Source organism: Magnolia sinica, chromosome 11 (assembly GCF_029962835.1).
Source record: "Magnolia sinica isolate HGM2019 chromosome 11, MsV1, whole genome shotgun sequence".
NCBI lineage: Eukaryota > Viridiplantae > Streptophyta > Magnoliopsida > Magnoliales > Magnoliaceae > Magnolia > Magnolia sinica.
In genome coordinates this window covers 79,358,961-79,383,811 of record NC_080583.1, presented here as the reverse complement: position 1 = coordinate 79,383,811, position 24,851 = coordinate 79,358,961, and the positions used below count along the sequence as shown (strand labels likewise).

The following is a 24,851-nucleotide window of genomic DNA, read 5'->3' as shown; positions in this document are numbered from 1 at the left end:
TTCTGCCAGCATGAATTTCTTGCAAAAGGCTTTTGCTCGAAATCCGCGTCAACATGATGTGACGTAATGCAATTGGGTAGCAGGACCTAGCTAAAGACGGATGCTCTTGTGGGGCCCACTGTGATGTATATATTTTGTCCACGTTGTCCATCCATTTTGAAAGATCATTTTAGGGCATGAGATAAAAAAATGAGGTATATAAAAGGCTCAAGTGGACCACACCATAGAAAGCAGTGAGATTGAGAAACTACCATTGAATATTTATTGGGAGCCATAAAATTTTTTGATGTAACTCATTCTTTGGTCCATGACATTAAATTAAATTCTGAATTCAATGGACAAAATGGATTCAACATATCCCATAGTGGGCCCCACAACCTTTAATATATCACAACTTGGACTCTTAACACATGATAAGCATGACCCAAACCCTTAATACATGACAACCTCGATCCTTAACACATGACAACTACGACCCAAATCCTTAACACATGACAACTTTAACCCTTAGCATATGATAACCTGTAACGCCATGAATTTCGAGGGTCAAGTAAGCTTGACTCCCGAGATTCCAAGCATCACTTATGCTTTACGAAAGCTAGTTTATCGGTTACTTCTACATTAGGCAATTGAGCATGTATAGCTAGGATTATACTAAAATGTATCATACTCCGGAATAAACATGATTAAAACGAAAAATTAAATTGAAATGTATGTAGTATGATTATCTAGAGTACGGGTCCAGCTGGGTCCAATTTACAAATCCAAAATCAATAAAAATATGGAAATGTGGCGTCTTCCTACGCTCGATCGCTCGGCTATCCCTGTCGAGAAGTGCACAGCCTACATCGGTCCATCAGAAAGCTAGAAGTAAGAGAACTCCTCCTCATCCATGCTCGCCTGATCCAATGCATCGGCCTCGATGGTCCCTACATCTATATTAGCGTCTAGTTAGTGTTTTAAAACGCCGTCCCACGGTAGGAGTGAGTGATCAACTCAGTAGTTCAATAAAGCAAAGGTTATATATGTTATCAAGTCAATCAATACAGTAATGATAAGGCAATGTAAAACAATTACTTCCTAATTACTCTTCTTAATGAGAAAATGAGGTTTATGAAATGATGCATGCCCTTGCCAATTGACACTCCCTTAACACGTGACTCTGACCACCTGGTTCGTAAATGACAATGCTTCCTCAACACACGACTCCAACGCCTGTTTCATTAGATTTTAAGTTAATGCAATGCAGTGAATGATTATGTTAGCCGAGTGATTAATTATACTTATTCATTCAGTAGTTTGGGGAAGCTAGGATACCTCCCTTTTAGTCATTGATCTCAATTGAATTACTAGATGCAGTACAACTACAACAGTCCTACGCCTGTAATCCCTAATCCATTTAGGTTCGTCACTCTCCATTGAATACATACGAAAGGCAAGTTGTAAAAGTAATGCTTGCGGTCCCTATGAGGAGGCTCGTCACCTCAGCGTAGGCCAATAACACGAACACGGTGTCCCATACCACCATGCCCGGCTCACGAGTCTTGAAGACGCGATGGTAATGGTTAATAGTAGACCTTCGCAATTGATAAGGGGGGTGTCTTAGATTAAGATAGTTGCGATCATACATGATGAACATATAGTAGGTCAACCGGTTCTTTGGACAATTTCGGTTGATATGGGTTTACACTAACGTAACCGGCATGGAGAGCGTGAGCGCCCCGCGTGGCCTAATCACTATCAATAGTCAACGTCTGACCCATATCATTCGAACTTACCAAGGGTGACCAACCTAATTCGGCCACCCAAATGTGAAAATTTACCGGCTACCTGGATTACTCTCGTAGTTCTATTCCTATTCAAATTAATCATGTCAATCAACATTCACAATACATGAATTAACATTTAATAATCAATTTTGATAAATTACTCACTTAAGCATTTCATCAAACATATAGACATCATTTCATTACTACTTACAATTCATTTAATAGAGATTTAAATATACATAAGATGATAAGTAAACTCTACATTAGCAATCATAAATCAGTAACTGGAATAATAACATTGATAAATTACAACCTAAGCACTTATAGTCCGCACCTTGTGATGTTTCGCCCAATTCATGTCACTCTTAGGGTTAGAGTTTTGAGAAAATCGTTGAAAGACCTAAACAAGTATACATGTTTGTGAGATTAGAGACAAATAACTATTGAAACTCTATATTACAAGTGAGATTCAACACTTATCCCCAATCATTGCCGGGAAAGCTCCGACGACAGCTCCAGTTACGGCGAGGTGACTAGAGAGAGGATGAGAGGGTGGATGTGCACCGACACTCACACCCCAAGCTCTTTCTCTTCTCGTTTCTCCTCTTTCTCTTTCCCCTCTCTCCCTTTTTCTCTTGTTCTAGGGCATGAAATTCGTATGGGAGGAGGGGGTGCCCAAATGAAGGCTTTATATAGTGCCAGATTTGGTGTAAATGGCCCTAAGGGTTGGGTTTTTACTATACTAGTCCTAGGGGAGTATTTTTCTACCCTTTGGGGCCTACCACGGGGTGTAAGAGTCGACACTCACCATTGGATAGTTAGCCCTAACGATGATCTACTCATAGACACAATCGGCCTGGCATTTGTATGCGTCGATCGATGGGTATGATCAGAAGTTTGTTCGACGGTCATCGACTATCGATCGGGCCTGCGAATAAACGGATTTGTGTAGGACATTACTCTAGGTTGTTGCCCCATATTTGGTCGTGATCTAACGGTCTGAAAGCCACAACTTAGGCAAAGACTGAATGCAGATAATCGACTTAAGTTCTTTGTTAATTTCAAGAATATTCGCACAACTCATACACCGACCTTGTAAGTCTAAGTTGAGCGATTTGAGTCACGATTTCGACTGGATGTCTTGTGATGAACGTTAAGCCCACTAAGACAAACGTATTTCTATAGCATCGGGTTTAGTGGGCCACTAACGAGCTCTGTAGAGCTTATTTGGATAATTAAGGCATTTCTGGAATAAATTGGGTATCTAGATTTCTTGTGCGCAATGATTGGGGTTTGGATTAGCTAAGTTTGTAGTGTGGTCTATTTGTAATTAGCAAAAATGACGATTCGATTAAAATCAGTCTAAGCTATTGGTTCTTAAGCTAAATGAATAACTGGATTAATTTGGTTTGTTAATTAAGATCTGAGCCCTAACTATTTCAGCTTTTGACATACCTTTATTTAGTTACGGTTATCCCGATTAGTCAGTGATAAGTCGGCTAGATTTGGGCCCTACATGAACAAATCACGAGATTATACTCGATACTTAAGTGATCGGGCGGATTCGTTGGTTTTCTATAGTTGATTAATCAAATTTGTATGATTTTTTATTGGTACCATCCGCGTATAGGCTCACTTCGAGTTTCAAGGGCCAATAAGTGATAACGTAGGCTAGTCATATCGAAGGTTTTCAAGGGTTTTTGGAAATTCAAAATAGTGAAAATCCGGGTCGTTACATAACCTTCACCCAGACCCTTAACACAAGATAACTTCGTCCTTTTACAAATGATATATGTTCATTGTCTTTTAAAGCAATATATTATAAAATTCAAATTCTATCTCCTTTATTTTCTTTTATATGACAACCACAACCATATATCTCCACCTCAAATCTCTTCTGACAATCACTTCTCCTAATGATAACAACCACAACCATCTTTCTTTATCTATAACCAAAACTGGCTTCCATTTCTAATAAAATGATATTTTGCAAAAAAATATAAATAAATAAATAAAATCCATTCAAAATGTTTTCTACCTATCAGTGGCTTCCATACGTCGAAAAAGTTGATGATGGTAACTGTACGTCGGAAAATGTCTTCTAGGGTATTTTTTTTTAAGTCTCAATTTTTGGGACATTTGGCATTACCATAGGGATACTTAACTTGTAAAATTTATAACAAGTAGGTAGTTGTTTGAAAAATTCCCTATTAAATAATAACTTATGTATGTGTGTATGAGTGTCATCGGTCAAAAGCCAACAAATACTTTATTTGGGTCCAATCATGAAAGATGAGTGAGGCTGCTATTCTTGTGCTAAAGGAATAAAGACAAACTTAAGAGCTGCTTGATTTTTAATTTTCTTAGTAAATAGGGGTAACTCAATAATTATGACTAATTTCACATGTTTGAAATCAGCAAGGACTTGCATCTTAAAAATGAGTCCACACAAACCATTTTATCACTGATTTAAACTTGTGGGCCTCATCGTGATGTCAGTGACTTATCCACCCCATCCAACCTTTTTAACAACACATTTTAGAGTATGAGTCCAAAAATGAGGCAAATCCCAAAGTCAAGTGGGCCACACCTTAAGAAACAATGATCGTAAAGATGTTAATTGTTGAAAGCTATTTTCTTTCTAGGCCCACATTAATGTTTATTTATTATCTAAATTATTCATAAGGTCACTGTGTCATGGATAAAGAGAAAACAAAAATATTAGCTTGAACCAAAATTCCTAGGGTGCTCAAAAAGCTTTCAATGGTAAGAGCTCAATTCCCGTTATTTCATATGGTGTGGTTCACTTGAGCTTTAAGATATGCCTAGTATTTTTTCTGGCTTACATCTTAAAATGATTTAGGCAGTGGACCCACAATTGTAACAAATTTCTTTCCCGGGTGAGTGCAATAAATGAGTGTGTATGTCAACATCATCTCGAAAATGCCGCTGAAATTCAAAGGTAAATAATTATTACCCATCCACTTTGAATTAGCAATTAGAAAATCAAATATCTTGGGTAGAGTATGACAGATGATATGCAGGCACTTAAAAAATACCTCAAAATTGTAAAAGTCATATAGAGATGGTTCAAATTAAACTGTCCATCTTATGGGCCCCAGTCTGGTTGAATAAAACATTAAACTTACTTCATCAATTGACCATGGATGGGTATGGTTAGAAATGAAAGCATCCAATGGCAATATTTCAACTAATAAATGTCCAAAAATCAACGGGTCAGATTTCAGAAAATTTTCATTCGGGGGATGTGGCTTATCTATAATAGGCTAATTATTAATCTATTCCAAGTATAAAATTTCTGCCTGCGTATCAAGCGATTTTCACTACCAGAGTACCAAATAGGAGATTGACGCTGGGGTTGCGCGTGGGACCTTCGACGTCAATGTAAAGTTTCCTCGTACATTTTCCACGAGAAAATATTCTTACAGGGGCTGTATCAAAAGTTAAGGTACAGGTGTTTTACACTGCTACCATATCAAGTTTTTTGAAAATCCGATCGGTGTGAAATGTGGGACACACCATTGTAATTGTATTTGATGGAAATCAAAGGCAATAGATTTTTAAGACGAACACAATACAAAAATCAATGTTCATCCAATGGTAAGGGTCATCATAATGGTGTCATAGATACAATGAGTAGATCCACCCAATTTTCATAGAAGCTAATTAAAACAGTGTGGATACCATTTTCAAGGAACAGATATTTTAGGCATAAGACGTGTTGGCAGAAAAACTAACTGTTGCATCGTAGCTTCTATACCTGTTTATTTCTCTTTCCACGTAAAACGTACCATGCTTAAATCCAAACCGACGTAGTGAGGGACTCGGTTTGGCTAGTGACCCTGCCAGTAGCCAGGTGGTTAGTAGTCGGTGCTCTGTGACCCCATCATATGATGTATATGTTTTATCTACGCCATACATATATATTTCCATATTATTTCGGGGCTTGATCCAAAACCGAAAAAAGAAGAGGCGGATCGAGGTCTAAGGTATATAGCACCGTAGAAAAATAACAGTGATTAAATTTCCACCATTAAAATCATCCTAGGCCATTCTGTAATATTTATTTGACATCTAAACTGTTGATTAGGTCTTGCAAACCTCGACCGTTACTCTTCCTCCAGTGGTAGACTCTCATGAGTTTCAACACCTGGTCAAGTGTTTGAGTATCCAAAGGTGGTGAAATCCCACTAAAGTATGAGTGTGAATGCGTGTGTTAAAAAAAACAAGGAAAAAAAAGAAACTTTTGTGGCCGCAAGAAGTTTTTAGCTGGTGTGTTGACGTCACCAAGTTTGGGAGTCCTATCATAATTATCCATCATTTATTGAGTTTGTAGCAAGGCTTTAGCCAAAAAATAAGACAAATTTGAAGATCAAGATGACCACACTCAAAAAGTAGTGGGAAATTAAACCATTGAAACCCTTTTAGGGTCATGAAAGTTTTGAATCAAGATGATATTTGTTTTTTCTTTTTATCTAGGTCTGTGTGACCTTACCAACAAATTGAATGAAAAATAAACATTATGGTGGGCTTTACAAGTGTTTTAATGGTGATAATAATTGCCCTCAATGCTAGTTGTGGTATGGTCTACTTAAACTTTTGATACGACTCATTTTTAGTATCAAGACTTTTGATACGACTTATTTTTAGTATCAAGATCTAAAATGATCTCTCCAAATGATGTAGATATGATAAATATATCCTTCGGAGACATGTAACTTTGATTTCATTTGAACCGTTCGTACAACTCAGAGATCGACGAGCGTCAGCGCTTATCTTCTCATGACATGTGCCCACACCATGTAGGTCAGTGGTGTGTGACACACCAGCCAGGCATGCTATCGTTGTGCAAAGTGTACTCTATTGTTGCGTATGCCATGTGCACCGCATCTTTTTTTTTTTTGGTGTGAGAGTCGCCATCACAGTAGGATCAAACCCACTCAAGCATAAGTGCGTTCGTTTGTCCTATAATCCTCACTCAGCGAAAAACGATGCGGTACATGTATTTTTGAAGAGTAAAAGCCTTTAGTAGATACATCTATACGTAGCACACTTAGGCATGATAGACAGGCGGTCGACCCATGTTACAGCGTGGTGTACAAATAGTCCCAACTAGGTTGAGTTTAAGTCGGACCGAGTCTGAGTCGACTCGGCACGGGATTCGTCCAAGGCTTAAAAAAATGAAGTAGCTACTCCGGCAAGCAACCTTCCATTTCTTATGAAACTCAGGCCGCGTACGGCTCTTGACTGAGTCACAGTCTCATGATCAGATTGGTTGAGACCATCTGAACCTCTGATTCTTGTACACCTGTCCTTGGAAAAACGACCAATTTCCATTTTAACCGTACAGTTTATGTCGACCAATCCAATGGTCAGAAACTTAAATAAGTTTATATTTTTGTTCATGATACGTCTAGACTGGATAACGTAATTAGAACAGTTTAAATGCAATACTAGAATGCCACGTGTGCTTTTTCTAAGTGCCTGCGTATCTTCCATCATACTCTGCAAGAGTATCAAAGTTTCTCTTTCTCTCAAAAAGTGCACTCCGATGCATGGTACTCGGCTTCAGTAGTCACCCCTCCAGTATTGAGCTCACTACTGGTTGGTGCTAGAAAAGCTACGTGGGTCCATCATGATGTATTTGCCTTATCAACGCTGTCCATTACTTTTACAGGTCATTTTAGGAAACGGATTGGCTACTCCCCCTGACATGGGCTAATGGCTGGTGGTCGGTGCTCTATAGGATGGACCATAATATATGTGTTTCATCCATGCCGTCCATCTATTTTTAAAGATCATTTTACGATGTGAGACCAAAAATGAGATATATCCCAATCTCAAGTGGACCACATTATAGGAAAGAGTGTTGAACGAGCGTTGACCATTAAAAACATTTTGAGGGCCATAAAAGTTTTGGATCAAGCTGATTTTTGTTTTTTCCCTTCATCTGGGCCTGTATAACCTAATCAACATATTGGATGTCAAATAAACTGTACATCGGACCTTAGGAGGATTTTAATGGTGGATATCCAGTCTCTATTGTTTTCATATGGTGTGGTCCACCTGAGATTTAAATCCTGCTCATTTTTGGAATAAAGCATTCAAATGATATTTAAAAATGGATGATCGGAATGGATGCAACACATACATCATGGTTGGGCCCACAGAGCACCGACCACCAGCCACGGGGCTGGTGGCAGGGGAGTAGCCAATCCGTTTCCGTCATTTTAGGGCATCAGCCTAAAAATAATGCCGAAATCTTAGGTGGACCACACCACCGGAAAATTAGTAACTGAACACTAACCATTAAAAACTTCCTAAGGCTTACTGTAATGTTTATTTGCCATCGAATCTGTTGATAAGGACACATACGTGGATGAAGGGAAAACGCAAATATCAATCTGATCCAAAACTTGTAACGGTCCACTGTAATGTTTATTTTATTTATTTATTTATTTTTCACATACGTACACACCCCTACACACTCAAGCCGCAGTAGAATTTCACCACCTATTGTACTGGAACCTTGATCAGGTGTTGAAACTCATGAGAGTCGGAGCAAGAGTAAGGACTCCACTGTAATATTTTACGTTGATGAGGTCACAAGGGTAAAACACAAACATTAGCTTGATCCAAAACTTGTAGCTCCTAATAAGTTTTTTAAGGCGGCCACTCAATCATCACTGTTTCTTATCACGTGTTCCACTTGAGATTTGGATCTGCCTCAATTTTTTTTTTACTTGTACTGTAACATGATCTTTAAAAAATAAATGAACGGCGTATAAATAATGATAGGCAAACATAAGTTTTTCCAGCACTGACCAGAACCGAGCTCGGTACTGGAGGGTCACTAGCGAATCCGAGTCCGCATTAATGGCTATATATAACCCCAGACCCTCTACCCATTGCAAGCAAAAAACAGAAATTCGGTATATCGCAAGCGAAAGGATATGTCGAACGAAAGAGAATCGGAACGGAGTGAAACGGGTTGGGGCGAGACGTTGAAAACGGTTCTGACGGTTGGTGCCGCGGCGGGGACGGCTTTCATGGCAGTATGCGAAGTGATCAGCCTATTTTCGTCGGACCAGGGTCCGATGATGAAAGCTCCAGGACAGCCTGGTGTCGAAATACCAAGGAAAGATTTCGAGGACAACGCAGCAGATTATTTCCGTCGACTGCGTGAGAAGCAGAAGAAGTGAATGGAATACGTATCGGGCCGATACACCCGATACCGGTACGTATCGGGTGATACGTACCAGTTTCTAATAATACTACTTTTTTATCGTTATTTCTATGCATGCATGTATGGTGTGGTTTGTAATGGTGTGTTACGGATTGAGTTTTAGATGACATCGTTTAATGTAATAAATAAGATTGAAATATCTAATGGTTGGTGTTTTTTCGTGGTTTATATGGATGGTGGAGGTCCTGACACACGTGCCTTTACGTAACACGTGCGAGATCGGTCATGGCATCAGGTATGTTATACTGGCCGGTTAGATCTTCTGCACTAAAAAAAAAAAAAAAAGACCGGTTCATGCCTCAGGTGGGCCACAGCCCACGGTTTGTTTTAGAGAAGTACGTTGTTACTCTGGCAGGGTGTGTTGGATGATAAGCAGGCAATTGGATCAGATGGTTAATATCATCATCTTCACAGTTGGGTTAGCTTTTGGACGGTCTGGATTGCGGCCAAAGTACTCTATGTGTACATTTGAAGAGTCAGAGCCATTTTTATCAGGTGCAATACTAACATACGACTCTAGACCGTCATATAGAATATTGGATCAATAGCTTGCATTCAACCTGATTCGGGTTATCAATTCGCTTCTACGAAAGAGGCCAAAACGATGAGGCCAAACGATGCCCTGAATTTATGCCCTGAATTTAAGAAATGGACTCAACTACGTTTGAGTAAGTTAACGTGGCTCATTGTGCAGGATCTTGCACACATGGTCCCATGTTAATGTCAGCACTTGATGAATGAGCTCATATCTTGCACACATGGTCCTATGTTAATGACTGCTCTTGATGAATGAGTTCATATCTTGCACACATGGTCCTATGTTAATGACTGCTCTTGATGAATGAGTTCATATCTTGCACATATGGTCCATGTTGGCACATGTGACAAAAGAACCTCTTTTTTTTACGTGTGCACAGGGCTCAGTGTTGCGCATGCTAGTTGCATCAATTTGGTAGTGTTATTCACATGTTCTCATTTGAACAGTTGTTCACCATTTTTTTCAACAGTCACACAGCTGTAGAGTGAAACAATCTGAATTTTAGGCCAAATTTCCAACTCATGTAGACCACCTAATTGAAAGCTCAGGATCTCACACGCATGTGGCATGTGGGGGTGTGCTTGCTTGAGGATGAGCACCGATATGTGTTGCAAAAAATATTGATTTTAATAAAATATATTTTAATAATAAAAAATAATATATAACAATATAAATTTGTTTGGAAAAACACCATTTTATGGGTTTTTTTGGGGAATAGTCCCATATTAAAAAAGAGAAGAAGAAAAAGTACTTTATATGAGAGTGGTAGAGTATTATAATACTTACCCACATGGTACAAAGAAGAATGGAACTTGCGTGTACGCACTGGAACACCCGCGCGCTCGGGCTCGGTGCGAGGGCATGACACTGCCAAAAAAATGGGCAAAGGCTACGGATAAAATCCGTAGCCATAGACCTATGGCTACGATTTTAGTCCGTAGTTATTCCGTGGCACGACCGTAGTCGTAGGTGCCGTAACAATAGGTCTGGAACCTATGGCTACGGATTTAATCCGTAGCTATAGGTTATAACAGCTACAGATATAATCCATAACAATTATATCTGTAGCGAAAACTCCAAACAGCTATAGATATTATTTGTAACTAAAAGTCCGTAACAATATGTCAAAATTGAAAAGGCTACACCGTAAGATTAGTGGCTACGGTCAATATCCGTAGCTATTTTGTATATTAAAAAATTATATATACTCATTTGTTCATTTAATTACCACCTGTATAATCATTCATTCATTCAATTACAATCATTCATTCAATCAATTATAATTACAATCCTTCATTCAATCAATTACAATTACAATCCAATTCATTCAATCAATTACAATTACAATTACAATAATGCTGAAAATACAAATCTTTGGCTTCATTAGAGAAATGTGCTCGACTTCACCCTAAAATTTCAACAGCTTCGTATATTCCATTATTCTATAAACAGTCATGTCATTCATAAATTAAAATATCTATTGGAAAAACGAAAGACAAAGTGAAAGAAGTGCATTATGTATAGCCACTTTTTTTTTTCTTAATGATTTAAAAAAAAAAACTCAAAGAGGAATGAAATTGACATAAAAGAAATGGTCTCACCATATGATTATAGGTTTTGGTTTAGGTTTAAGTTATAGGTTTAGGTTAAGGTTAGGATATGGGTTATAATTAAGTTTAGGTTATAGGTTATAGGTTTTGGTTTAGGTTAAGGTTTTAGGTTTAGGTTTAGGTTAAGGTTTAGGTTTAGGTTTATGTTATAGCTTTTGAGAACTTGATTATAGGTTAAGGTTTAGGTTTAGAAAATCAGGTTTGGGTTTGGGATTGGGTTTAGGTTTGGGTTTTCAAGTTTAGGTTTAGGTTAAGGAGTTGAGATTAGGATTAGGTGTAGGTTTGGGTTTAAGGATTTGAGAATACATTTAGGTTTTAAGTTTAGGTTTAGGTTAAAGGTTTAGGGAAAGGTTATAGGTTTATGTTAGGATTAGGTTTAGGTTTAGGTTTAGGTTATAGGTTATAGGTTATAGGTTATAGCTTTAGGGAATTGAGAATGGGTTATGATTTAGGTTTAAGAAATTAGGTTCAAGTTTGAGATTGGGTTTAAGTTTGGGTTTTCAAGTTTAGGTTTAGGTTTAGGTTAGGGAGTTGAGATTAGGATTAGGTGTAGGTTTAGGTTTTGGGATTTGAGTTTAGGTTAGAGGTTTAGGGAAAGGATAGGTTTAGGTTATAGGTTTTGGGATTTGGGAATAATTTTAGGTTATAAGTATAGGTTTAGGTTAGGTTATAGGTTAAGGTTTAGGGATTTGAGTTGAGGTTATAGGATTAGGTTAAGGTTTACATTTAGGTTATAGGTTTTGGGATTTGAGAATAGGTTCGGGTTTAGGTTATAGGTTTTGGTTTTGGTTTAGGTTATAGGTTTTGGTTTAGGTTATAGGTTATAGGTTTAGGTTATAGGTTTTATGATTTGAGAATGGGTTCGGGTTTAGGTTATAGGTTTTGATTTTGGTTTAGGTTATAGGTTTTGATTTAGGTTATAGGTTATTGGTTTATATTTAGGTTTAGGTTTAGGTTATAGGTTTTGGGATTCGAGAATGAGTTCGGGTTTATGTTATAGATTTTGGTTTAGGTTTAGCTTATATGTTTTGATTTAGGTTATAGGTTATAGGTTATAGGTTTTGGGATTTGAGAATGGGTTCGGGTTTAGGTTATAGGTTTTTGTTTTGGTTTAGGTTATAGGTTTTGGGATTTGAGAATGGGTTCGGGTTTAGGTTATAGGTTTTAGTTTTGGTTTAGGTTTATGTTATAGGTTTTTGGATTTGAGAATGGGTTATGGTTTAGGTTTAGAAAATCGGGTTCAGGTTCGAGATTGGGTTTAAGTTTGGGTTTTCAAGTTTAGGTTTAGGTTTAGGTTAGGGAGTTGAGATTAAGATTATGTGTAGGTTTAGCTTTAAGAAATTGAGTTTAGGTTATAGGTTTAGAAAAAGTTAGGTTTAGGTTATAGGTTTTGGAATTTAGGATAGTTTTAAGTTATAAGTATAGGTTTAAGTTAGGTTATAGGTTAAGGTTTAGGGATTTGAGTTTAGGTTATAGGTTTAGGTTTAGGTTTAGGTTTAGGGAATTGAGTTTAGGTTATAGGTTTAGGGAAATGTTAGGTTTAGGTTATAGGTTTTGGGATTTGAGAATAGTTTTAAGTTATAAGTATAGGTTTAGGTTAGGTTATAGGTTAAGGTTTAGGGATTTGAGTTTAGGTTATAAGATTAGGTTTATGTTTAGCTTTAGGGATTTGAGTTTAGGTTATAGGTTTAGGTTTAGGTTTTAGGTTTAGGTTTGAGTTTTGGGATTTGAGAATGGGTTCGGGGTTTAGGTTATAGGTTTTGGTTTCTGTAAGACCCATGTCATAGTCCGTACCATTCCGTTGGCTTCCTCGCTCCTTCCAGTCAAATTTCGGTAACCTTCGCACCGTATTCGGCATTTGCGCACGATCCTAAGCCAGGTCCCGCGCACCGACGTCGGCTTGATCCGAAAGTTGTATCATAGCGACCGCATTGTCGCCGCAGTTCCAACGCCGTGACTTGCGCACCGAACCGATACCCAGGCAAGAAGATGCCGATCTGCGTTTATTCCGAAGAAACACTGCGCGTTGCAGATTTCGAAGAAATCTCTACACAATTAGTCCCATAAATTAACCATAAATGCAACCATACCTCAAGTACTTCAACCCATTCTCTCCTTTTTCAAAAGTCTACTCTCTTTCCACCTCACCATTCCTCTTTTTCTCATTTTCAACCACAACCATCTCTCTTCTCCACCAATTTCAAACTAAACCATACCTCTCATCACTCCTTTCTTACAACCATCACTCCACCCATCCCTTCATCCATTATTTCTATCTCTCCCTCTCATTCTCTAGCAATTTTCCAAATCCCATGAGAGCTCCAATATCCAAGCTCTCTCCCAAATAACAAGTGTGGCCCACCCTCTCATCTTTCATCCACACCATCAATCTTCCATCAACCTCCATCAAAGTTGAAGCTAAGGAGCATTGGAGTCTAAGGGACCAAGAAGAAGGAAGATAAGGTGGGTGATTTGTCATTATTTTAAAGTTTAGGGCCCACTTGTGGGTGGGACCCAATTGGATGTATGTGATTTAATCAAGAGGGCCCATAGTGGCGGGGTTCCTCTATCTCACCGTATATCTCTCTCTTTCTTTCTTTGTGATGGTGTAGATCCCACCAATATGTGTTATATCTACCCGTCCATCTACATTAGACGGTGTGGCCCACTCTATTACAGGTGATGATCCACACCCTCCACTGTTTGGATGGGCCCAATGCATTTTTTATATATATGTATATATATATATATGTTATATTTTATATAATATATATATAATATATATAATATAATATGTATTTTTATATATATATATAATATAAGATATATATTATGTGTATATGAGTAAGTTAACGTAGCTCGTTGTGCAGTATCTTGCACACTTGGTCCCATGTTAATGTCAGCACTTGATGAATGAGCTCATATCTTGCACACATGGTCCTGTGTTAATGACTGCTCTTGATGAATGAGTTCATATCTTGCACACATGGTCCATGTTGGCACATGTGACAAAAGAACCTCTCTTTTTTTACGTGTGCATAGGGCTCAGTGTTGCGCATGCTAGTTGCATCAATTTGGTAGTGTTATTCACATGTTCTCATTTGAACAGTTGTTTACCATTTTTTTCAACAGTCACACAGCCGTAGAGTGAAACAATCTGAATTTTAGGCCAAATTTCTAACTCATGTAGACCACCTAATTGAAAGTTCAGGATCTCACACGCATGTGGCATGTGGTGGTGTGCTTGCTTGAGGATGAGCACCGATATTGTGCCTGCACTTCATGAATGGAATATATTTTAATAATAAAAAATAATATATAATATATAAAAGTTGTTTGGAAAAACACCGTATTATGGGTTTTTTGGGAATAGTCCCACATTGGAAAAAGAGAAGAAGAAAAAGTACTTTATATGAGAGTGGTAGAGTATTATAATACTTACCCACATGGTACAAAGGAGAATGGAACTTGCGTATACGCACTGGAACACCCGCGCGCTCGGGCTCGGTGCGAGGGCATGACACTGCTAAAAAAATGGACAAAGGCTACGGATAAAATCCGTAGCCATAGACCTATGGCTACGGTTTTAGTCCGTAGCTATTCCGTGGCACGACCGTAGTCGTAGGTGCCGTAACAATAGGTCTGAAACCTATGCTTACGGATTTAATCCGTAGCTATAGGTTATAACAGCTACAGATATAATCCATAACAATTATATCTGTAGTGAAAACTCCAAACAGCTATAGATATTATTTGTAACTAAAAGTCCGTAACAATATGCCAAAATTGAAAAGGCTACACCTGTCAGATTAGTGGCTACGGTCAATATCCGTAGCTATTTTGTATATTAAAAAATTATATATACTCATTTGTTCATTTAATTACCACCTGTATAATCATTCATTCATTCAATTACAATCCTTCATTCAATCAATTATAATTATAATAAATTACAATCCTTCATTCAATCAATTACAATTACAATTACAATAATGCTAAAAATACAAATCTTTGTCTTCATTAGAGAAATTTGCTCGATTTCACCCTGAAATTTCAACAGCTTCGTATATTCCATCATTCTACAAACAGTCATGTCATTCATAAATTAGAATGCCCATTAGGGAAAAGAAAGACAGTGAAAGAAGTACATCACGTATAACTACTTTTTTTTCTTAATGAATTAAAAAAAAAAACTCAAAGAGGAATGAAATTGACATAAAAGAAATGGTCTCACCATATGATTATAGGTTTTGGTTTAGGTTTAAGTTATAGGTTTAGGTTAAGGTTAGGCTATGGGTTATAATTAAGTTTAGGTTATAGGTTATAGGTTTTGGTTTAGGTTAAGGTTTAAGGTTTAGGTTTAGGTTTAGGTTTATGTTATAGCTTTTGAGAACTTGATTATAGGTTAAGGTTTAGGTTTAGAAAATCAGGTTTGGGTTTGGGATTGGGTTTAGGTTTGGGTTTTCAAGTTTAGGTTTAGGTTAAGGAGTTGAGATTAGGATTAGGTGTAGGTTTGGGTTTAAGGATTTGAGAATACATTTAGGTTTTAAGTTTAGGTTTAGGTTAAAGGTTTAGGGAAATGTTATAGGTTTAGGTTAGGATTAGGTTTAGGTTTAGGTTTAGGTTATAGGTTATAGGTTATAGCTTTAGGGAATTGAGAATGGGTTATGATTTAGGTTTAAGAAATTAGGTTCAAGTTTGAGATTGGGTTTAAGTTTGGGTTTTCAAGTTTAGGTTTAGGTTTAGGTTAGGGAGTTGAGATTAGGATTAGGTGTATGTTTAGGTTTTGGGATTTGAGTTTAGGTTAGAGGTTTAGGGAAAGGATAGGTTTAGGTTATATGTTTTGGGATTTGAGAATAATTTTAGGTTATAAGTATAGGTTTAGGTTAGGTTATAGGTTAAGGTTTAGGGATTTGAGTTTAGGTTATAGGATTAGGTTTAGGTTATAGGTTTTGGGATTTGAGAATGAGTTCGGGTTTAGGTTATAGGTTTTGGTTTTGGTTTAGGTTATAGGTTTTGATTTAGGTTATAGGTTATAGGTTTAGGTTAAGGTTAAGGTTTAGGTTATAGGTTTTGGGATTTGAGAATGAGTTCGGGTTTAGGTTAATAGGTTTTGGTTTAGGTTTAGGTTATAGGTTTTGATTGAGGTTATAGGTTATAGGTTTATGTTAAGGTTTAGGTTTAGGTTATAGGTTTTGGGATTCGAGAATGAGTTCGGGTTTATGTTATAGATTTTGGTTTAGGTTTAGCTTATATGTTTTGATTTAGGTTATAGGTTATAGGTTTAGGTTATAGGTTATAGGTTTTGGGATTTGAGAATGGGTTCGGGTTTAGGTTATAGGTTTCAGTTTTGGTTTAGGTTATAGGTTTTAGGATTTGAGAATGGGTTCGGGTTTAGGTTATAAGTTTCCGTTTTGGTTTAGGTTTAGGTTATAGGTTTTTGGATTTGAGAAGGGATTATGGTTTAGGTCTAGGAAATCGGGTTCAGGTTCGAGATTGGGTTTAAGTTTGGGTTTTCAAGTTTAGGTTAGGGAGTTGAGATTAGGATTAGGTGTAGGTTTAGCTTTGGGAATTGAGTTTAGGTTATAGATTTAGGGAAAGGTTAGGTTTAGGTTATAGGTTTTGGGATTTGGGAATAGTTTTAGGTTATAAGTATAGGTTTAGGTTAGGTTATAGGTTAATGTTTAGGGATTTGAGTTTAGGCTATAGGTTTAGGTTTAGGTTTAGGGTGAGGTTATTGTTTCTAGGTTATAGTTTTAGTGATTGTTTAGTTTTAGGTTATAGGTTTTGGGATTTGAGAATAGTTTTAAGTTATAAGTATAGGTTTAGGTTATGTTATAGTTTAAGGTTTTGGGTTTTGAGTTTAGGTTATAAGATTAGGTTTAGGTTTAGGTTTAGGGATTTGAGTTTAGGTTATAGGTTTAGGTTTAGGTTTTATGTTTAGGTTTGAGTTTTGGGATTTGAGAATGGGTTCGGGTTTAGGTTATAGGTTTTTATTTTGGTTTAGGTTATAGGTTTTGGGATTTGATTCTGGGTTCTGGTTTAGGTTATAGGTTTCGGTTTTGGTTTAGGTTATAGGTTTTGATTTAGGTTATAGGTTAACGGTTTAGGTTAAGGTTTAGGTTTAGGTTATAAGTTTTTAAACGTTTATATATAAAAATATTTTTTAAATTTTTTTTTTTTTAAATTTTATTATATTTATTTATTTTTTTTTTAACCATCCAAATCTTTTCCTTCCATAGAGTGAAAAAATTTTTTTAATCCTTCTTTTTTTAACTTCCTACTTTTATCCCTTTTCCTTGTCACACCCTAGGCCTTTAATTTTTTTAATATATAATTTAAATTTTTTTTTTGCATTTGAGTTTAAAAAAAAAAAAAAAAAGGTACTGACACTTTTTTTTAAAAAAACCCTTTTGGGCCAAAAACTAAATTGATTCGATTTTTGTTACAAAGAAGTGTTTGTGCAAACCTAAAATATAAAAAGCGCGGCCGCCGACTGGGCCCTTGGCCGTGATGTGTCCCCACATAAAATAAATGGGGGCCATAAAAAAAACCTGGGGCCAATTAATGCACCTAGGAGGGGTTGGACTGGGCCCTTCACCTTAGTGAAAATACGAGCGTAGTGGGGAAAATTGGCCCTGCCGCCAGGTGGAAAGGCCCTAAAGTAAAAATGGCTCGCCACAGGAAATAGGCGTGAAAAATCCCACCTAGGTGGAAAAATGGCCGCCTTACCCCTTGGCCCCTTCAACATAAATTTTTGCCTTGCCCTAATACCTACAGCCGCCTATCTGCCCTTCCGCTTTGCCGGGCCAGAACCTCCTTACCTGGATGTTGCTAGTAACAACCAGCCGCCTGAGGCCGCCCTTAATTTTCTCCCGTCTGGGTCGCCGGTCGGGGTTGGTTTTATTCCAGGGCCTGTGTAAATTGTGCCCGAAACCAACCGTCGGTCAGTGGCACGGCCCGTTGAAGGCTCCGGGGATGTTCAGGCCTGTGGTGATTGCGGGTTGGGGTGGTTTTGGATTTGAGAATAAGTTCGGGTTTAGGCTATAGGTTTTGGTTTTGGTTTAGGTTATAGTTTAATTATCTTGAAAATTATTTTTAGGCCCATTATTGAGGCCCACCTTAAATTGTATAAGCCCATTGTAATGTACGCAAGGCCCATGTGACTAGGCCCATGTTAATGCATGTGTAGCCCGTCATTGAGGCCCACCTTGATATGTATCTGTGAGACCCATGTATGAGGCCATTTGATGTATTAGAGGCCCATGGGTCGAGGCCCAATAGGATGAACATAATGTCCCTTGTAGTGTGACTCCACCATAGCATATGTATTGACACTTATAACGAGCCACGCCTTGGGAGCAATGCTGGTTTGACGTCCACATTGATAATGATGGTTAAATGTCCGCAATATAACTCTCCCCAAGGCCCACTGATAGGCCCATACTTGTGGTAAGTGGGCCGTCTAGGCCCATCTCCTTTATATACAAAGCTCATCTCTTTATACATGTTTAGTATAGATCCATGATTCATGATCATCCGCATCATATGTATGCCTGATGAGAGGAGTGATTGATCATATCATATGCCTTCGGGCGGACTGCCTATGGGCTCCCTGATAGGCGGAGTTGCCTCATATCAGTGCATGGTACACGCAGGATTGTTACATGACTGATAGTGTGGCTCATGCACTTGCATTTGTGTGATTGTAGTTACTGTATGCCCTAGCGACATCAGGGTCATAGCCTCCACAGACACATCGTTGATGACAGGATTGGATACCGAAAATATTTGGTTCTAGCATACGGGCGCCATAGATGTCCCTGGGTGAAAATCCCTAAACCCGATGGTACCAGAGGTTGACTCCAATGTCGAGACCGAGTGGATATATGAGCGCATGAGGGCCGAATACCAGGAGGCCGCGTCTCCCACTGTGTCGTGGTCTGTTGGAAAGGAGTGTGGCCTTACTCGCCCGAGGGTAGGTGGCAATTCTAGGCTGAGTTTGACCAGCTCGCGAATGGGTCCGCTATCGACGTGCCGGATAGGTATTGACAGACTATTGGCCAGGCGGATAGTGAGGTTTCTTACGCTCACTTGGACTGTGTGGCTAGGAGAGCGACAGTGCCATTTGGAGTGTATTGAACCCCGGTGATTATCCAGAATGAGAACTGTACTGATACATAATGAGGATTGGCATGCTTGAGTTGCATCTCGCATCGCATGGTCGTGTTATGGCTGATGGCATTCATATATTGCACCGCATAGTCTTGGTACGGCTGATTGCATTCATGTACTCATCACCATGATTCCGCATTACTCCGACCTTACATTTTGAGCACGCTTATATTGCGCACATACTTACACCACCCTCTAAGCTTTCTATAAGCTTATGCACGATTGATGCGTGCAGGTGACGCCAGGACGCAGTCGCAGCCATAGTCTCGCTGTAGTTGGAGCGTGCAGCCGAGCTTCTGGAGTTTTATTTCTTTTGTTACATTGTATTTTTCCTTTCAGTCGCATTGTACTCAAAAGTTTTTGATCATAGTGGATTTTGTGGTGGTGTTCTTATGGTTATTATTTGTGGGTTATGCTTTTGTTATGCTCATTATGAATCAGGCTGATGATTTGAAATCCTCCTTGTAGTATCCCCGGATCGGAACTTGGTGAATGGGTGCCGGGATCCGAAAATGGGGTTCTACGGAGGCTGTCGGCGCCGGATTCGGCGATCGGAAATTTTGTGAGCCCGGTTTCTGAGTTCGGGGCGTGACAGTTTCGGTTTAGGTTATAGGTTTTGGGATTTGATAATAAGTTTGGGTTTAGGTTATATATTTGGGTTTTGGTTTAGGTTATAGGTTTTGATTTAGGTTATAGGTTAACGGTTTAAGTTAAGGTTTAGGTTTAGGCTATAGGTTTTTGGATTTGAGAATGGGTTCGGGTTTAGGCTATAGGTTTTGGTTTTGGTTTAGGTTATAGGTTTTGGTTTAGGTTATACGTTATAGGTTTAGGTTTTGGTTTTGGTTTAGGTTTAGGTTATAGGTTATAGGATTTGAGAATGGGTTCGGGTTTAGGATATAGGTTTTGGTTTTGGTTTAAGTTAAAGGTTTTGATTTAGGTTATAGGTTATAGGTTTAGGTTTTAGGTTTAGGCTTTGGTTTTGATTTAGGTTATAGGTTATAGGTTTAGGTTTAGGTTATAGGTTTTAATTTAGGTTATAGGTTATAAGTTTAGGTTTTGGTTTTGATTTAGGTTATAGGTTTAGGTTAAGGTTTAAGTTTAGGTTATAGGTTTTGAGATTTAAGAATGGGTTCGGGTTTAGGTTATAGATTTTGGTTTAGGTTTAGGTTATAGGTTTTGGTTATAGGTTATAGGTTTAGGTTTAGGTTTAGTTTTAGGTTATAGGTTATAGGATTTGAGAATGGATTCGGGTTTAGGATATAGGTTTTAGTTTTGGTTTAGGTTATAGGTTTTGATTTTTGTTATAGGTTTAGGTTTTAAGTTTTGGTTTTGGTTTTGATTTAGGTTATAAGTTATAGGTTTAGGTTATAGGTTTTAATTTAGGTTATTGGTTATAGGTTTAGGTTTTGGTTTTGATTTAGGTTATGGGTTTTTGGATTTGAGAATGGGTTCGGGTTTAGGTTATAGGTTTTGGTTTTGGTTTTGGTTTAGGTTATAGGTTTTGGTTTAGGTTACACGTTATAGGTTTAGGTTTAGGTTTAGGTTATAGGTTATAGGTTATAGGATTTGAGAATGGGTTCTGGTTTAGGATATAGGTTTTAGTTTAGGTTTAGGTTATAGGTTTTGATTTAGGTTATAGGTTATAGGTTTAGGTTTTAGGTTTAGATTTTGGTTTTGATTTAGGTTATAGGTTATAGGTTTGCATTAAGGTTTAGGTTATAGGTTTTGAGATTTGAGAATGGCTCGGATTTAGGTTATAGGTTTTGGTTTTGGTTTAGGTTACTGTTATAGGTTATAGGTTTAGGTTTTGGTTTAGGTTATAGGTTATAGGTTTAGGTTATAGGTTATAGGTTTAGGTTAAGGTTTCGATTTAGGTTATAGGTTTTGGGATTTGAGAATGGGTTCGGGTTTAGGTTATAGGTTTTGGTTTTGGGTTTGAGAATGGGTTTGAGTTTATGTTATAGGTTTTGGTTTAGGTTTAGGTTATAGGTTTTTAGATTTGAGAATGAGTTATGGTTTAGGTTTAGGAATTCGGGTTCAGGTTCGGGATTGGGTTTAAGTTTGGGTTTTCAAGTTTAGGTTTAGGTTTAGGTTAGGGAGTTGAGATTATGATTAGGTGTAGGTTTAGCTTTAGGGAATTGAGTTTAGGTTTTAGGTTTAGGGAAAGGTTAGGTTTAGGTTATAGGTTTTGGGATTTGGGAATAATTTTAGGGATTTGGGAATAGTTTTAGGTTATAAGTATAGGTTTAGGTTAGGTTATAGGTTAAGGTTTAGGGATTTGAGTTTAGGTTATAGGTTTAGGTTTAGGGAATTGACTTTAGGTTATAGGTTTAGGAAAAGGTTAGGTTTAGGTTATAGATTTTGGGATTTGAGAATAGTTTTAGGTTATAAATATATGTTAATTTAGGTTAGGTTATAGGTTAAGGTTTAGGGATTTGAGTTTAGGTTATAGGATTAGGTTTAGGTTTAGGTTTGGGGATTTGAGTTTAGGTTATAGGTTTTGATTTAGGTTATAGGTTATAGGTTTAGGTTTTAAGTTTAGGTTTTCGTTGTGATTTAGGTTACAGGTTATAGGTTTACGTTAAGGTTTAGGTTTAGGTTTAGGTTTTGGGATTTGAGAATAGTTTTAGGTTGTAAGTATATGTTAGTTTAGGTTAGGTTATAGGTTAAGGTTTAGGGATTTGAGTTTAGGTTATAGGATTAGGTTTAGGTTTAGGTTTAGGGATTTGAGTTTAAGTTATAGGTTTTGATTTAGGTTATAGGTTATAGGTTTAGGTTTTAAGTTTAGGTTTTCGTTGTGATTTAGGTTAAGGTTATAGGTTTACGTTAAGGTTTGGGTTTAGGTTTATGTATAGGTTTTGAGATTTGAGAATGGGCTCGGGTTTAGGTTATAGGTTTTGGCTTTGGTTTAGGTTAATGTTATAGGTTTAGGTTATAAGTTATAGGTTTAGGTTTTGGTTTAGGTTATAGGTTAAGGTTTAGGTTTTGGTTTAGGTTATAGGTTATAGGTTTAGGTTAAGGTTTCGGTTTAGGTTATAGGTTTTGGGATTTGAGAATGAGTTCAGGTTAAGGTTTCGGTTTAGGTTATAGGTTTTAGGATTGGAGAATGGGTTCGGGTTTAGGTTATAGGTTTTGGTTTAGGTTTAGGTTATAGGTTTTAGGATTTGAGAATGGGTTCGGGTTTAGGTTATAGGTTTTGGTTTTGGTTTTGGTTTAGGTTATAGGTTATAGGATTTGAGAATGGGTTTTGGTTTAGGTTATAGGTTTTGAGATGTGAGAATGGGTTTGGGTTTAGGTTATAGGTTTTGGTTTTGGTTTAGGTTTAGGTTATAGGTTATTGGATTTGAGAATGGGTTCGGGTTTAGGTTATAGGTTTTGGTTTTGGTTTTAGTTATAAGTTTTGGGATTTGAGAATGGGTTTGGGTTTAAGTTATAGGTTTTGGTTTTGGTTTAGGTTTAGGTTATAGGTTATTGGATTTGAGAATGGGTTCGGGTTTAGGTTATAGGTTTTGGTTTTGGTTTAGGTTATAGATTTTGATTTAGGTTATAGGTTATAGGTTTAGGTTAAGGTTTAGGTTTATGTTATAGGTTTTTGGATTTGAGAATTGGTTTGGGTCTATTTTAAGGGTGTGGTCCCTGCAAATACAAATATAAACATGGCCTATCCAAATGGCCAGGCCCTTCTAATGTTGTCTATAGAAAATGGACAACTTCATCATAGTCATAACAGCGGTTCCCACCTTCCAGAGACCCTTGCTCATCCTAATAGCTTCGACGCACATCCGGGTCTGCTCCATTAATTTTGAGTAAATACACAAACACGACCTGTCCAAATGGTCAGGCCCCTCCAATGCCGTCCATAGGAAATGGACAGCTTCATCATGGTCATAACAGCGGTTCCCACCTTCCAGGGACCCCCGCTCTTCCGGATAGCTCCGACGCACATCCGGGTCTGCTCCATCAATTTCGAGCAGCGGTTCATAAATACAGCCTGTCCAAATGGCCAGGCCACTCCAATCATGATTCAAAGAAGGGAACTCAAGGGTTTTCCTTACCTTCCATTATATGCTTCCAAGGTGCAGATGACCCCTGAAACATACATACATCATGGGAATCGATCGCTTCTCAAAATTACAGACTGTTTTGTTTTGAAACTCGTTTATCTCACTTGAAAACCTATCACATAATGAATAACTGTAACCACAATGATAACTATTGTGAATGGACTATAATGAACAAATTATTATTATTATAGATAACTATAATTATAACATAGACATCATGAACACGATATCACATAATGTATTGTTTGATGAACTACACATGTGTATTCTTGACAAGAGACGTACCAAATGCTTGAATCTGAAATATACAGCTCCAATCCTCCCACATGCAACATCCACTTGAAAGGAATAAAACCTTTAAATGTGCACTGATTTTAAAAAAGGAATAGAACCTTTAAATGTGCTGGATTAGAAGAGGAGTCTTGATGAATTTTAAACTCCTCCATCCTACAACTACTTGGAACTGGGTCTTCTATAGATGCCCACTTCTTCTAAAACCATCGAAGATGGTTCAAAGTGGGCCGAAGCTGCATATACGATTAGATTTGTATCTACCATAAGATTTGGTTCCAAGTTACAGCCAAGTCATGCTATTAATCATCCAATTGCATGCCAAAAGTCTAATAAAATCCTTATAATGTGGGGACCACCTAAAGTGACGCTTAGCATGGAATGCCGAATGCTTGCCTGAAACAAAAACAAAAACAAAAAATAAATAAATAAAACAAAATAAAATTGAGAAACCAACCTTAATTGGACGTTGGGATAAATGTTTACAGCTCTGGCATTATAGCCTCAGCAAAAGCTCTGGCATTCCTCTTCACTTGATATCTTCATATCCCTACAAATGAGAGGTAGATTTTAGAAGAGATTAGATATATGTAGAGAGAGGTTCTTCCTTTCATGTAGCATGTAGATATATTCCAACATATTTATACATGGGCATGAAATTGTGTCCACTACCAAAAGTCCATAGGCAAAGGAGTCAATGAAGCTTATTTTACACTCATCTTTCTAGAAGAGAACTCGAGTCAAAGCCAACAACTTGCAAGGATGATTTTAACATGAAAGATATTTGTCCATCTCTAGCAACATGTATTCAAAATAATCCAATTCGAATGAAGAATGAAAATGTTTTTTTTTTTTAAAAAAAAAAAAAAAAAAAACACAAACTCACACTCACACCCACACCACATGGGAAATCAATCTCATGACCTCCCAGTTAAACATCTTAAAATAATAAATAAATAAACAAACAACTATATTGCAGTTGTGGCTCCTGATAAACAGAATTCTAGATATTAAAATAATCAGCAGCTACTTTAAATGCCAGATAAATCAAACTCACCTAGAAAAATCAGAGTCAAGATTTGTTGTTGAAACCCTCAGTACTCTACCATTATCGGTATAACACGAAATGTCTGCGAA

The 24,851-nt window shown here is 37.5% G+C and overlaps 1 long non-coding RNA gene across 1 annotated transcript; it reads right to left on the bottom strand.

Moving 5' to 3' along the window:
* Positions 1–10,822: 10,822 nt before the first annotated feature.
* LOC131219445 (uncharacterized) lies at positions 10,823–24,137 on the bottom strand. Its single transcript, XR_009158207.1, has 2 exons — positions 23,709–24,137; positions 10,823–11,016 (listed from the first exon to the last, which is right to left on the bottom strand). It is a non-coding gene; the product is annotated as an uncharacterized LOC131219445 (long non-coding RNA).
* Positions 24,138–24,851: the final 714 nt, after the last annotated feature.